Source organism: Pseudophryne corroboree, chromosome 4 (assembly GCF_028390025.1).
Source record: "Pseudophryne corroboree isolate aPseCor3 chromosome 4, aPseCor3.hap2, whole genome shotgun sequence".
Classification (NCBI taxonomy): Eukaryota; Metazoa; Chordata; class Amphibia; order Anura; family Myobatrachidae; genus Pseudophryne; species Pseudophryne corroboree.
In genome coordinates this window covers 24,561,988-24,578,305 of record NC_086447.1, presented here as the reverse complement: position 1 = coordinate 24,578,305, position 16,318 = coordinate 24,561,988, and the positions used below count along the sequence as shown (strand labels likewise).

Genomic DNA, 16,318 nt, shown 5'->3' with positions numbered 1-16,318 from the left:
TCTCACATTCCCCCTTTCAGAGCTGTCTCATTACCTCCTCCCTTCATATCTCTCACATTGCCCCCTCCAGAGCTGTCTCATTACCCCTCCCTGCATATCTCTCAAATTGCCCCCTCCAGATCTGTCTCATTACCCCCATCCCTTCATATCCCTCACATTGCCCCCTCCAAAGCTGTCTCATTACTCCCTTCCTGCATATCTCTCACATTGCCCCCTCCAGAGCTGTCTCATTACCTCCTCCCTTCATATCTCTCACATTGCCCCCTCCAGAGCTGTCTCATTACCCCCCTCCCTGCATATCTCTCACATTGCCCCCTCCAGAGCTGTCTCATTACCCCTCCCTGCATATCTCTCACATTGCCCCCTCCAGAGCTGTCTCATTACCCCTTACTGCATATCTCTCACATTGCCCCCTCCAAAGCTGTCTCATTACCCCCTTCCTGCATATCTCTCACATTGCTCCCTCCAGAGCTGTCTCATTACCCCCTTCCTGCATATCTCTCACATTGCCACCTCCAGAGCTGTCTCATTACCCTCTTCCTGCATATCTCTCACATTGCCCCCTCCAGAGCTGTCTCATTACCCCCTTCCTGCATATCTCTCAGATTGCCCCCTCCTGAGCTGTCTCATTACCCCCTTCCTGCATATCTCTCACATTGCCCCCTCCAGGGCTGTCTCATTACCCCTCCCTGCATATCTCTCACATTGCTCCCTCCAGAGCTGTCTCATTACCCCCTCCCTGCATATCTCTTACATTGCCCCCTCTAGAGCTGTCTCATTACCCCCTTCCTGCATATCTCTATCATTTCCCCCTCCAGAGCTGTCTCATTACCCCCTTCCTGCATATCTCTCAGATTGCCCCCTCCTGAGCTGTCTCATTACCCCCTTCCTGCATATCTCTCACATTGCCCCCTTCAGAGCTGTCTCATTACCTCCTCCCTTCATATCTCTCACATTGCCCCCTCCAGAGCTGTCTCATTACCCCTCCCTGCATATCTCTCAAATTGCCCCCTCCAGAGCTGTCTCATTACCCCCTTCCCTTCATATCCCTCACATTGCCCCCTCCAGAGCTGTCTCATTACTCCCTTCCTGCATATCTCTCACATTGCCCTCTCCAGAGCTGTCTCATTACCTCCTCCCTTCATATCTCTCACATTGCCCCCTCCAGAGCTGTCTCATTACCCCCCTCCCTGCATATCTCTCACATTGTCCCCTCCAGAGCTGTCTCATTACCCCTTCCTGCATATCTCTCACATTGCCCCCTCCAAAGCTGTCTCATTACCCCCTTCCTGCATATCTCTCACATTGCCTCCTCCAGAGCTGTCTCATTACCCCCTTCCTGCATATCCCTCACATTGCCCCCTACAGAGCGGTCTCATTACCCCCTTCCTGCATATCTCTCACATAGCCCCCTCCAGAGCTGTCTCATTACCCCCTCCCTGCATATCTCTCACATTGCCCCCTCCAGAGCTGTCTCATTACCCCCTCCCTGCATATCTCTCACATTGCCCCCTCCAGAGCTGTCTCATTACCCCCTCCCTGCATATCTCTCACATTGCTCCCTCCAGAGCTGTCTCATTACCCCCTTCCTGCATAGCTCTCACATTGCCCCCTCCAGAGATGTCTCATTACCCCCTTCCTGCATATCTCTCACATTGCCCCCTCCAGAGCTGTCTCATTACCCCCTTCCTGCATATCTCTCACATTGCTCCCTCCAGAGCTGTCTCATTACCCCCTTCCTGCATATCTCTCACATTGCCCCCTCCAGAGCTGTCTCATTACCCCCTTCCTGCATATCTCTCACATTGCCCCCTCCAGAGCTGTCTCATTACCCCCTTCCTGCATATCTCTCAGATTGCCCCCTCCTGAGCTGTCTCATTACCCCCTTCCTGCATATCTCTCACATTGCCCCCTCCAGGGCTGTCTCATTACCCCTCCCTGCATATCTCTCACATTGCTCCCTCCAGAGCTGTCTCATTACCCCCTCCCTGCATATCTCTTACATTGCCCCCTCTAGAGCTGTCTCATTACCCCCTTCCTGCATATCTCTCACATTGCCCCCTCCAGAGCTGTCTCATTACCCCCTTCCTGCATATCTCTCAGATTGCCCCCTCCTGAGCTGTCTCATTACCCCCTTCCTGCATATCTCTCACATTGCCCCCTTCAGAGCTGTCTCATTACCTCCTCCCTTCATATCTCTCACATTGCCCCCTCCAGAGCTGTCTCATTACCCCTCCCTGCATATCTCTCAAATTGACCCCTCCAGAGCTGTCTCATTACCCCCATCCCTTCATATCCCTCACATTGCCCCCTCCAGAGCTGTCTCATTACTCCCTTCCTGCATATCTCTCACATTGCCCCCTCCAGAGCTGTCTCATTACCTCCTCCCTTCATATCTCTCACATTGCCCCCTCCAGAGCTGTCTCATTACCCCCCTCCCTGCATATCTTTCACATTGCCCCCTCCAGAGCTGTCTCATTACCCCTCCCTGCATATCTCTCACATTGCCCCCTCCAGAGCTGTCTCATTACCCCTTCCTGCATATCTCTCACATTGCCCCCTCCAAAGCTGTCTCATTACCCCCTTCCTGCATATCTCTCACATTGCTCCCTCCAGAGCTGTCTCATTACCCCCTTCCTGCATATCTCTCACATTGCTCCCTCCAGAGCTGTCTCATTACCCCCCTCCCTGCATATCTCTCACATTGCCCCCTCCAGAGCTGTCTCATTACCCCCCTCCCTGCATATCTCTCACATTGCTCCCTCCAGAGCTGTCTCATTACCCCCCTCCCTGCATATCTCTCACATTGCTTCCTCCAGAGCTGTCTCATTACCCCTCCCTGCATATCTCTCACATTGCCCCCTCCAGAGCTGTCTCATTACCCCTTCCTGCATATCTCTCACATTGCTCCCTCCAGAGCTGTCTCATTACCCCCCTCCCTGCATATCTCTCACATTGCTTCCTCCAGAGCTGTCTCATTACCCCTCCCTGCATATCTCTCACATTGCCCCCTCCAGAGCTGTCTCATTACCCCTTCCTGCATATCTCTCACATTGCCCCCTCCAAAGCTGTCTCATTACCCCCTTCCTGCATATCACTCACATTGCCCCCTCCAGAGCTGTCTCATTACCCCCTTCCTGCATATCTCTCACATTGCCCCCTCCAGAGCTGTCTCATTACCCCCTTCCTGCATATCTCTCAGATTGCCCCCTCCAGAGCGGTCTCATTACCCCCTTCCTGCATATCTCTCACATTGCTCCCTCCAGAGCTGTCTCATTACCCCCTTCCTGCATATCTCTCACATTGCCCCCTCCAGAGCTGTCTCATTACCCCTCCCTGCATATCTCTCACATTGCCCCCTCCAGAGCTGTCTCATTACCTCCTCCCTTCATATCTCTCACATTGCCCCCTCCAGAGCGGTCTCATTACCCCCTTCCTGCATATCTCTCACATTGCCCCCTCCAGAGCTGTCTCATTACCCCCACCCTGCATATCTCTCACATCACCCTCCAGAGCTGTCATATTACCCCCTCCCTGCATATATCTCACATTGTCCCCTCCAGAGCTGTCTCATTACCCCCTCACTCACAGGGCCAGCGACAGAAGGGTACAAGAGTCACAGTTGTATCAGGCCCTGAGGTTCCACAGATAAATCTGCCTTTATCCTCGGCCTGCAGGTCCTGCACTGGTGGTGTTTTGGTGCCACCATAGTTCACATTCATGGTGATAAAGGAACCATGTGGTGCCTCCCGGCTGTAACAGTCCACCCTGACCGGATGCATCGTCACTGAAATGACTGACATGCTCCTGGACCAATACACAAAAGTCTATGGCCATTTAAAAAAAAAAAAAAAAAGGCTATTTGCGGCAGCCTCAAGTGATGTCATCACTAATGTCTCCCGGCCAGAGCAGTGAGTAGAAACCTGAAAAGAGAGAACTTCTGCACAAGGGTTAAGGCAAGCACTAACCGTTGTGTCTACAGATGCAATCATCAGTCGCACCATGGAGACTTGCAGCAGCCCTATGCTAGGTACATACTCTCCATCAGCCCAGGGCCAGCTCAACCATTAGGCAGCTGCCTAGGGCGCGGGATGTGGGGGGCAACACTGAGTCTGCCTATCACAAAATTAAGGCTGTCTCTGACAGAAACATTCTTGTTGTACTTAATGCACGTCAGGGCTGTGGAACCTATAAGTCACATTTCATCTGAAGGGCTGGGAAGTGGGTATTGGTGGTGGTTGAGGGCAGTAGGCTGAAGTTTTGCCTAGGGTGACCAGAAACCTTGCTCCGGCCCTGCGTCAGCTTCTGGCCTCCAGTGTGAGTGATAAAACACCCGAGTTGGCAGCCAGGCCAGAGGTCGGCACTTGGATGTTGGAACTTGCCCCTGACAGTTCGGCCTTCTCTTTCTCCTGCTTTTTAGCTGCCACAATATGGCTTCTTCTTTGCTTGTTCTTGTTTACTTTTTTGTAGTCTTTTTTGTTTTTCCTGTGCTTTCAGATCAAAGGAAAGTTTCCATTGTGGTGATGTGACGGCAAATGATAATTAAAAAAAAAATTCCTCCGAGGCAGATGGGGGCGACCATCTTATAATGCGTCATTTTCAGCCGTCATTCATCAAATAGCGGCATCTGATATGCTGCACGTCAGAGGGTAAAATGCGATGTAAGATGTGGGGCACATAGCGTAGTGTATTATAAAAAGGGGAAGGCCACCCAAATTCCCGACGCAAGTACAATCAATATATACTAAAGTCAGAAGTTCATCAGCTGCAAATAATTTAGGGCTTCTGCAAAGCCCCCCCCCAAATAAAGGACAAAAACAGAATCGAAAGAATTATTGCGCTTAATGTACTGACAATATTAATTGAATTTACCTTAATCTATAAAATTGTGTTTGAATTCATTGAATAAAAACGAGAAACTTGCTTAGAACAACAAAATTTTACTGTAATTCAGTTAAATTAATACACTAAATAATGACAACAATTACTGTCACATATATACAAATAAGAGAAATAGAGCTGGATTATAGATGTAAATCTTGGACCGCAGCCAGATATGTTACTATGGGCTCTACACACCGATTACTAAGTCGCAACAATGTGTTTCCTATTGTTGAAGGCAGATCCGTTCCAATAGTTAAGGGCCCCGTACACTACAACGATATGTCTGAAGGGCCCCGTACACTACAACGATATGTCTGAAGGGCCCCGTACACTACAATGATATGTCTGAAGGGCCCCGTACACTACAACGATATGTCTGAAGGGCCTCGTACACTACAACGATATGTCTGAAGGGCCTCGTACACTACAACGATATGTCTGAAGGGCCTCGTACACTACAACGATATGTCTGAAGGGCCCCGTACACTACAACGATATGTCTGAAGGGCCTCGTACACTACAACGATATGTCTGAAGGGCCTCGTACACTACAACGATATGTCTGAAGGGCCCCGTACACTACAACGATATGTCTGAAGGGCCTCGTACACTACAACGATATGTCTGAAGGGCCTCGTACACTACAACGATATGTCTGAAGGGCCCCGTACACTACAACGATATGTCTGAAGGGCCTCGTACACTACAACGATATGTCTGAAGGGCCTCGTACACTACAACGATATGTCTGAAGGGCCTCGTACACTACAACGATATGTCTGAAGGGCCCCGTACACTACAACGATATGTCTGAAGGGCCTCGTACACTACAACGATATGTCTGAAGGGAAAAATTATCAACAATACTAAAAGTAATAATAGTAATAATCACAACAATAATTTATAATGATATTAATAATAATAATGCGGATGGTTTGTTCTATGTAAAAAATATAACAATTTAATAACATCTCATATAAGACAGTTCTAAAAGAAGAGGAATTCCTCTTGCCACTAGGTGGCAATAAAAACAAAAATAAAGCTTATCTGGACAAAATTCATAAATTCACATTCTCCAATATTGAAATATGTCCAATCCTAAAGGCTAGGACAGCTCCTGAGGAAGCTGGATGGTACCAGCGAAACGCGTTGAGCCCTGCCTATCTGGATTTGAATTCATCTGCTTTATCTGGACTCCGTTCTCCTAACCGGCCCGCAAAAGCCGTGTCCTCCTTGGCACTATTTGGACTTTCTCCCATCACTGGATTTTTCCATTCAACTGGCTATACCCCTACAGCTACATTATGGACTTGCTCCAATGCTGATGCACATCAACAAGGGGATCTGGTAAATATCCACCCAGTACAGTGAATGCACAGAGGGAGGCTGTCCTAGCCTTTAGGATTGGACATACTTCAATATTGGAGAATGTGAATTTATGAATTTTGTCCAGATAAGCTTTATTTTTGTTTTTATTGCCACCTAGTGGCAAGAGGAATTCCTCTTCTTTTAGAACTGTCTTATATGAGATGTTATTAAATTGTTATATTTTTTACATAGAACAAACCATCCGCATTATTATTATTAATATCATTATAAATTATTGTTGTGATTATTACTATTATTACTTTTAGTATTGTTGATAATTTATCAACTTGACCCCATTCAGCCAGCGCTGGTACCCATTTTCTTTTCTATTACTTAGCTTTTGAGGAACTGACCTTCCTCCTACCTGCTGCTGTTGGCCGCGCACCTGCCTATTTGATATGTCTGAAGGGCCCCGTACACTACAACGATATGTCTGAAGGGCCCCGTACACTACAACGATAAGTCTGAGGCTGAAGTCGGATGTAATTTCCCTTGAACTCCCCCAGGCCCTTCCCGGGAGTGATTCCATACTATTTGGTACTTTTGTGCTATTTTTGCATAAGATATATCACATGCGATTGATGAAGCCGCTATACATCGCATGCGATATATCGTACTGCATACAATTGTACCATGAGATATATCTGATGGGCTGGATAGAGGGCTACGGGGTCACTTGCCAGTCAATTGATAGACACCTTATGTTAGACAGACATTAGGTCGACAGGGTCAAAATTTCTAAAAAAGTGCTGGTTCTTCTATAGGCGCAAAAACCAAGAGAAAGAAGAAAGACTATAAGTCTATTCTGGGGCACTCTTAATAAATTGCTATAAACAATACGTCTGTTAAAATATCTATTTTATTTTTATTCACTTTAAAAAGAACAGTGGGGGGGGGGACAGATAATTTTTTGTTATACATACAAATACAACTTAGGACGCAATGGCTAAAGGAGCGAAAATATAGGTCTGTAGTCTGGTGTAGATCTTATTCCTGATGGATTTAGGTATAGTCCTCCCAAATGAGGGAAATGCGTTGCAGGAAGGAGAATGTGCACCAGGCTCTACCACTTGAGATGTGCCTTGTACTAAATAAAACACTTAATATTTCAAGGAATTGGAAGTCTTGTATCACAGGTTTAGATAAATATACCTGCAGTACCCAGTATTCTCTGGTGGTCTCCCACCAGGTACCGACCGGGCCCCACAGTGCTTGGCTTCCAAGATCAGACGAGATTGGGCATACTCAGTGTGGTTTGACCGCAGGTAACCTGGTAATACCTGGTAACACTGGGAGCCCAAAGAATTCCAACTTGAAATTCAAAAATAAAAGGTCCTATAAGAATATGTATAAACCAAACCAAATGTAAGTATCTCTTACCCTGAACCACAGGTGGATATGTCCTACCTGGTAGTGCTGGGAGCCCAAAAAGCAACCTCTATATAGAATTCAAACCAAGGAATCACAAGATAGATATCTAGATATCTAGATATCTATACACACAAACTGTCAGGGTTCTGATTTCATCTGTTCCCAGAGGGGGCACTAGTGGGTCAGTGTTGGAATGACACATGAAACGTAGAGGCTGAATAAAAGTCCTGCGCATATGTGCTGATGTTTAATAAACACAAAGGTCACAGAACAATGATATAACAATAGATGGTACGTAGCATTGGTAGTAGCAGAAATGAAATGATAAACGGTAACTGAATCCAAGGTAATAAATAAAAGTCTCAACAAATATATATTGGTGATAAGTTGATGGCTGAATGCAGAAGGTTTAAAGCAAATAAAGTCTCTGATAACAAAACGTGAAACAACTGGGTAACTGGATGAAAATGGTTTTAAGCAAAACTCACTGGTAACACAAATTTGAAATAACTTGGTAACTGGATGTAAATGGATTTGTAAATAACTGAAACAAAGCAGAACTCCAGTAACGTGGAATAACTTGATAAATGAATGGAATGCTGGTAACAAGCAGGGCCGTTTCTAGACAATTTGGCTCCCAGTGCGAGATTTCAAAATGCGCCCCCCCCCTCCATTGCTATAAAAAAATTTGCGTGCCCCCCCCCATATAGCCAGAAAAAAAGCATGCGCGCGCCGAAGGCGCGCGCGCTCCCGACAAGGCTGTGTGGCCTGATTAAAATGGGCGTGGTATCATTACAGTGGGCGTGGCCTCGTCTGATATCACACCCACCACAGGGGGAAAAAATAAAAATAAAAAAGTCCCCTTTTTACACATTACACCAGGCAAGTGTCCCCATATTACACAGCGCGGCAGGCAGGTGTCCCCATTTACAAAGTGCGGCAGGCAGGTGTCCCCATTTTACAAAGTGCGGCAGGCAGGTGTCCCCATTTTACAAAGTGCGGCAGGCAGGTGTCCCCATTTAACAAAGTGCGGCAGGCAGGTGTCCCCATTTTACACAGTACGCAGGCAGATATCCCCATTTTACACAGTACGCAGGCAGGTGTCTCCATTTTACACAGTACGCAGGCACGTGCCCCCATTTTACACAGTACGCAGGCAGGTGTCCCCATTTTACAAAGTGCGGCAGGCAGGTGTCCCCATTTAACAAAGTGCGGCAGGCAGGTGTCCCCATTTTACACAGTACGCAGGCAGATATCCCCATTTTACACAGTACGCAGGCAGGTGTCCCCATTTTACACAGTACGCAGGCACGTGCCCCCATTTTACACAGTACGCAGGCAGGTGTCCCCATTTTACAAAGTGCGGCAGGCAGGTGTCCCCATTTTACACAGTACGCAGGCAGGTGTCTCCATTTTACACAGTACGCAGGCACGTGCCCCCATTTTACACAGTACGCAGGCAGGTGTCCCCATTTTACAAAGTGCGGCAGGCAGGTGTCCCCATTTAACAAAGTGCGGCAGGCAGGTGTCCCCATTTTACACAGTACGCAGGCAGATATCCCCATTTTACACAGTACGCAGGCAGGTGTCCCCATTTTACACAGTACGCAGGCACGTGCCCCCATTTTACACAGTACGCAGGCACGTGCCCCCATTTTACACAGTACGCAGGCAGGTGTCCCCATTTTACACAGTGCGGCAGGCAGGTGTCCCCATTTAACAAAGTGCGGCAGGCAGGTGTCCCCATTTTACACAGTACGCAGGCAGATATCCCCATTTTACACAGTACGCAGGCAGGTGTCCCCATTTTACACAGTACGCAGGCACGTGCCCCCATTTTACACAGTACGCAGGCACGTGCCCCCATTTAACACAGTACGCAGGCAGGTGTCCCCATTTTACACAGTGCGGCAGGTATCCCCATTTTACACAGTGCGGCAGGTATCCCCATTTTACACAGTGCGGCAGGTGTCAAGTGGGGGGAGAGAGAGAGAGAGAGAGAGAGAGAGACATACAACTTGCCGCTCTTCGGGTCCCGCGCGCCGGCCGCCTCCTCCGTCGATGGTTATCTCCCTCTCTCTACCACCCGAGCGCTCCTGCTCAGGGGGCGGGGCTTCGCGGAATGACGCGTTTGCGTCGTGACATCACGCCGCGAAGCCCCGCCCCCCGAGCAGGAGCGCTCGGGGGGAGAGAGAGGGAGGAGAGGAGTAATCACAAAGTGCCGCGGCGGGCGCCCCGTGCGGTTGCACGGCTCGCCCGCCGCTAGAAACGGCACTGGTAACAAGGCGCATAGGTTAGGCAATGAATAACACCTAAGGAGAGTCTCTTACTGCAGATGAATAGTAGCAGGCTGTGGCTGGAGTCTGAAGCAGGCAGGAGAACTGAAGACTGGAGAATGAGACAATGAGAGTATCCACAGGGAACAACAGGAGACAGGAAGACAGGAACCAGGAGAACTAGCACACCAAATGTGACTCATTCTCCAAAGGCAGAGGTTCCCAAATTGTGTGCTGTGGCTCCCTGGGGTGCCTCTGGACACTTGCAGGGGTGCCCTGGGTTGGTGGTCCAGGACCAATTCAAATTATTCATGGTCAATATAATAGGCAAAACCAGTGCTGGTGGCTGCCAGTCATAAAATGTGGCCAAACAGAAGCAAATCTTGTCCCTCACCACACAACTGACCCTAAGAATGACATATAAACTAGTGATGAGCACCGGAAATTTTTCGGGTTTTGGTTTTGGGTTCAGTTCCGCGGCCGTGTTTTGGGTTCGAACGCGTTTTGGCAAAACCTCACTGAATTTTTTTTGTCGGATTCAGGTGTGTTTTGGATTCGGGTGTTTTTTTCAAAAAACCCTAAAAAACAGCTTAAATCATAGAATTTGGGGGTCATTTTGATCCCAAAGTATTATTAACCTCAATAACCATAATTTCCACTCATTTTCAGTCTATTCTGAACACCTCACACCTCACAATATTATTTTTAGTCCTAAAATTTGCACCGAGGTCGCTGGATGGCTAAGCTAAGCGACCCAAGTGGCCGACACAAACACCTGGCCCATCTAGGAGTGTCACTGCAGTGTCACGCAGGATGGCCCTTCCAAAAAACACTCCCCAAACAGCACATGACGCAAAGAAAAAAAGAGGCGCAATGAGGTAACTGTGTGAGTAAGCTAAGCGACCCTAGTGGCCGACACAAACACCTGGCCCATCTAGGAGTGGCACTGCAGTGTCACGCAGGATGGCCCTTCCAAAAAACACTCCCCAAACAGCAGCACATGACGCAAAGAAGAAAAAAAAGAGGCGCAATGAGGTAGCTGTGTGAGTAAGCTAAGCGACCCTAGTGGCCGACACAAACACCTGGCCCATCTAGGAGTGGCACTGCAGTGTCACGCAGGATGGCCCTTCCAAAAAACACCCCCCAAACAGCACATGACGCAAAGAAAAATGAAAGAAAAAAGAGGTGCAAGATGGAATTGTCCTTGGGCCCTCCCACCCACCCTTATGTTGTATAAACAAGACATGCACACTTTAACCAACCCATCATTTCAGTGACAGGGTCTGCCACACGACTGTGACTGAAATGACGGGTTGGTTTGGACCCCCACCAAAAAAGAAGCAATTAATCTCTCCTTGCACAAACTGGCTCTACAGAGGCAAGATGTCCACCTCATCATCATCCTCCGATATATCACCGTGTACATCCCCCTCCTCACAGATTATCAATTCGTCCCCACTGGAATCCACCATCTCAGCTCCATGTGTACTTTGTGGAGGCAATTGCTGCTGGTCAATGTCTCCACGGAGGAATTGATTATAATTAATTTTAATGAACATCATCTTCTCCACATTTTCTGGATGTAACCTCGTACGCCGATTGCTGACAAGGTGAGCGGCGGCACTAAACACTCTTTCGGAGTACACACTTGTGGGAGGGCAACTTAGGTAGAATAAAGCCAGTTTGTGCAAGGGCCTCCAAATTGCCTCTTTTTCCTGCCAGTATAAGTACGGACTGTCTGACGTGCCTACTTGGATGCGGTCACTCATATAATCCTCCACCATTCTTTCAATGGGGAGAGAATCATATGCAGTGACAGTAGACGACATGTCCGTAATCGTTGTCAGGTCCTTCAGTCCGGACCAGATGTCAGCATCAGCAGTCGCTCCAGACTGCCCTGCACCACCGCCAGCGGGTGGGCTCGGAATTCTGAGCCTTTTCCTCGCACCCCCAGTTGCGGGAGAATGTGAAGGAGGAGATGTTGACAGGTCGCGTTCCGCTTGACTTGACAATTTTGTCACCAGCAGTTCTTTGAACCCCAGCAGACTTGTGTCTGCCGGAAAGAGAGATCCAAGGTAGGTTTTAAATCTAGGATCGAGCACGGTGGCCAAAATGTAGTGCTCTGATTTCAACAGATTGACCACCCGTGAATCCTTGGTAAGCGAATTAAGGGCTCCATCCACAAGTCCCACATGCCTAGCGGAATCGCTCTGTGTTAGCTCCTCCTTCAATGTCTCCAGCTTCTTCTGCAAGAGCCTGATGAGGGGAATGACCTGACTCAGGCTGGCAGTGTCTGAACTGACTTCACGTGTGGCAAGTTCAAAAGGTTGCAGAACCTTGCACAACGTTGAAATCATTCTCCACTGCGCTTGAGACAGGTGCATTCCACCTCCTATATCGTGCTCAGTTGTATAGGCTTGAATGGCCTTTTGCTGCTCCTCCAACCTCTGAAGCATATAGAGGGTTGAATTCCACCTCGTTACCACTTCTTGCTTCAGATGATGGCAGGGCAGGTTCAGGCGTTTTTGGTGGTGCTCCAGTCTTCTGTACGTGGTGCCTGTACGCCGAAAGTGTCCCACAATTCTTCTGCCCACCGACAGCATCTCTTAAACGCCCCTCTCGTTTTTTAAATAATTCTGCACCACCAAATTCAAGGTATGTGCAAAACATGGGACGTGCTGGAATTTGCCCATATTTAATGCACACACAATATTGCTGGCGTTGTCCGATGCCACAAATCCACAGGAGAGTCCAATTGGGGTAAGCCATTCTGTGATGATCTTCCTCAGTTGCCGTAAGAGGTTTTTAGCTGTGTGCGTATTCTGGAAAGCGGTGATACAAAGCGTAGCCTGCCTAGGAAAGAGTTGGCGTTTGCGAGATGCTGCTACTGGTGCCGCCACTGCTGTTCTTGCGGCGGGAGTCCATACATCTACCCAGTGGGCTGTCACAGTCATATAGTCCTGAGCCTGCCCTGCTCCACTTGTCCACATGTCCGTGGTTAAGTGGACATTGGGTACAACTGCATTTTTTAGGACACTGGTGAGTCTTTTTCTGAGGTCTGTGTACATTTTCGGTATCGCCTGCCTAGAGAAATGGAACCTAGATGGTATTTGGTACCGGGGACACAGTACCTCCAACAAGTCTCTAGTTGCCTCTGCAGTAATGATGGATACCGGAACCACGTTTCTCACCGCCCAGGATGCCAAGGCCTCAGTTATCCGCTTTGCAGCAGGATGACTGCTGTGATATTTCATCTTCCTCGCAAAGGACTGTTGGACAGTCAATTGCTTGGTGGAAGTAGTAAAAGTGGTCTTACGAGTACGACTTCCCCTCTGGGATGACCATCGACTCCCAGCAGCAACAACAGCAGCGCCAGCAGCAGTAGGCGTTACACTCAAGGATGCATCGGAGGAATCCCAGGCAGGAGAGGACTCGTCAGAATTGCCAGTGACATGGCCTGCAGGACTATTGGCATTCCTGGGGAAGGAGGAAATTGACACTGAGGGAGTTGGTGGGGTGGTTTGCGTGAGCTTGGTTACAAGAGGAAGGGATTTACTGGTCAGTGGACTGCTTCCGCTGTCGCCCAAAGTTTTTGAACTTGTCACTGACATGATGAATGCGCTGCAGGTGACGTATAAGGGAGGATGTTCCGAGGTGGTTAACGTCCTTACCCCTACTTATTACAGCTTGACAAAGGCAACACACGGCTTGACAAATGTTGTCCGCATTTCTGTTGAAATACTTCCACACCGAAGAGCTGATTTTTTTGGTATTTTCACCAGGCATGTCAATGGCCCTATTCCTCCCACGGACAACAGGTGTCTCCCCGGGTGCCTGACTTAAACAAACCACCTCACCATCAGAATCCTCCTGGTCAATTTCCTCCCCAGCGCCAGCAACACCCATATCCTCCTCATCCTGGTGTACTTCAACACTGACATCTTCAATCTGACTATCAGGAACTGGACTGCGGGTGCTCCTTCCAGCACTTGCAGGGGGCGTGCAAATGGTGGAAGGCGCATGCTCTTCACGTCCAGTGTTGGGAAGGTCAGGCATCGCAAACGACACAATTGGACTCTCCTTGTGGATTTGTGATTTCGAAGAACGCACAGTTCTTTGCTGTGCTTTTGCCAGCTTGAGTCTTTTCATTTTTCTAGCGAGAGGCTGAGTGCTTCCATCCTCATGTGAAGCTGAACCACTTAGCCATGAACATAGGCCAGGGCCTCAGCCGTTCCTTGCCACTCCGTGTGGTAAATGGCATATTGGCAAGTTTACGCTTCTCCTCTGACAATTTTATTTTAGATTTTTGAGTTCTTTTTTTACTGATATTTGGTGTTTTGGATTTTACATGCTCTGTACTATGACATTGGGCATCGGCCTTGGCAGACGACGTTGCTGGCATTTCATCGTCTCGGCCATGACTAGTGGCAGCAGCTTCAGCACGAGGTGGAAGTCGATCTTGATCTTTCCCTATTTTTGGAACCTCAACATTTTTGTTCTCCATATTTTAATAGGCACAACTAAAAGGCACCTCAGGTAAACAATGGAGATGGATGGATACTAGTATACTTATGGATGGACAAGCGACTGCCGACACAGAGGTAGCTACAGCCGTGGACTACCGTACTGCGTCTGCTGCTAATATAGACTGGATGATAATGATATAAAATATATATATATATCACTACTGCAGCCGGACAGGTATATATTATATAATGACGGACCTGCTGGACACTGTCAGCAGCACTGCAGACTCCTAAAGTAAGCTACTAGTAGTATCAAGAAGATAGAAAAAAAAAAAAAACACCACAGGTAGGTGATATACAATTATGGATGGACGAGCGACTGCCGACACAGAGGTAGCTACAGCCGTGGACTACCATACTGCGTCTGCTGCTAATATAGACTGGATGATAATGATATAAAATATATATATGTAGCGCCCAGCGCTTATGACAGGCAGCAAATGTGAAATTGGACACCGGCCATTTTGTGTATAGAGACTACATCTCCCAGACAGCCTTGGGTTTCAGAGGATATACAGAGAGACACGCAGAGGCTGTCGGGGGGTGGGGAAACAAGGCATGGGGAGGGGGGAGTGCAGAATGGAATGCTTTTGTCCAGAGGAGTGAAGGAGGAGATGGGAGAAGGATCCATGTCTGGCATATAGCTAAGATGCAGCTGACAATGACTGGAGAATACTGGGGAAGAAGTCCACGTGACTGTACAGAAAGAGCCCTACGGAGAGGGAGAACCCCAGTCTGATGAAGTTAAGTGGCCTACAGAGGATAATGCATTTCAAACCTTCCTTCTTGACCCCTGGAGAGGACAGTTTGCAGAGGGACACACTTTGGAGGAATGTGAGATAAGTAACGGTTTACAGTGTTATGTTTCTCGGTAAAGACTGATAAATAGTAGCTAACAAAGTGTGAGATTTCACCAAGAATCAGTTTGTGGAACTACAAGTACCAGCGTTGCTGAAAGTGCCAATTGGAACCTGTTAAAGTACCTTTTCCATCAAGCTATAGCATGCAGAAGATAAGGAACTCTGAAATAACAGTGCACTATAGTGGGGGATGTATTGTCTAATGCTGTGTGTGGTATGTGTGAAATTCCTTGTGATACTGCTGTTTTAAGTTGTCATTACCCAGTTAGTGATTGCAAAGGCCAGGGTGCTATCTGCATACAAAAGGGAAGTTCAGGAAGGGACAGACAGACAGGAGAAAGCAGATTCATGTGTTATGTTCATTTTACTTATTACTGCATTATACACCCTTTAGATATGTGTGTGCATTACTGACCAACATGTTCCTATGCCTTTAGTATATGTCCTCTTTTATTGATCTACTATAGTCCCTTGTATATAAATGCATAAAAGCAATTGCTATTCCAGACCATTTAATAAATGTGCCAGGGTGGCTTTTGCAACATATCCGTGTGATATATTCCTGTAGTGGGGTCGGTCTAAGCACGTGGTGGGCAGAGGGTTTCCCGAGTCTCCCTCTGGTGTTTCCAAAATTGAGCACTTCCCAGAAGAGCACGTCACGTCAAGATTCGGGTGGAGGCACTAATACCAAAAGAAGTACAAGGTGAGAAGCATTGCAAAGCGGGAAGAGTTTAAATACACACCATTACCCAGAAAGCCCAGGTAAAGGGGTGTTACAGTGGAGTGCACTGCTGAGATTCGTACAGCTAACTCAGAATTTGCTTACCAGGCGGGCGCCATGGCTAGTTTGAAGCCAGAAGAAGTATATGGTTGGTGTGAACAACTATCCAAAGATTCAGAATGCTGTTTTGTTTTGTGCGGTGAACTGCAGGAAGTTCCAGATGAGGAGGTTACCAAGATGATTGCAGATCGGACAGGGATGCAGAGGCTAAATGTACTGGGCAGGCGGGATGATGCTGTGCTGCTAGAGAGC

The 16,318-nt window shown here is 47.9% G+C and overlaps 1 pseudogene; it reads right to left on the bottom strand.

The window, feature by feature from the left end:
• Positions 1 to 7,401: 7,401 nt before the first annotated feature.
• On the bottom strand, positions 7,402 to 7,519 carry LOC134912477 (5S ribosomal RNA; annotated as a pseudogene).
• Positions 7,520 to 16,318: the final 8,799 nt, after the last annotated feature.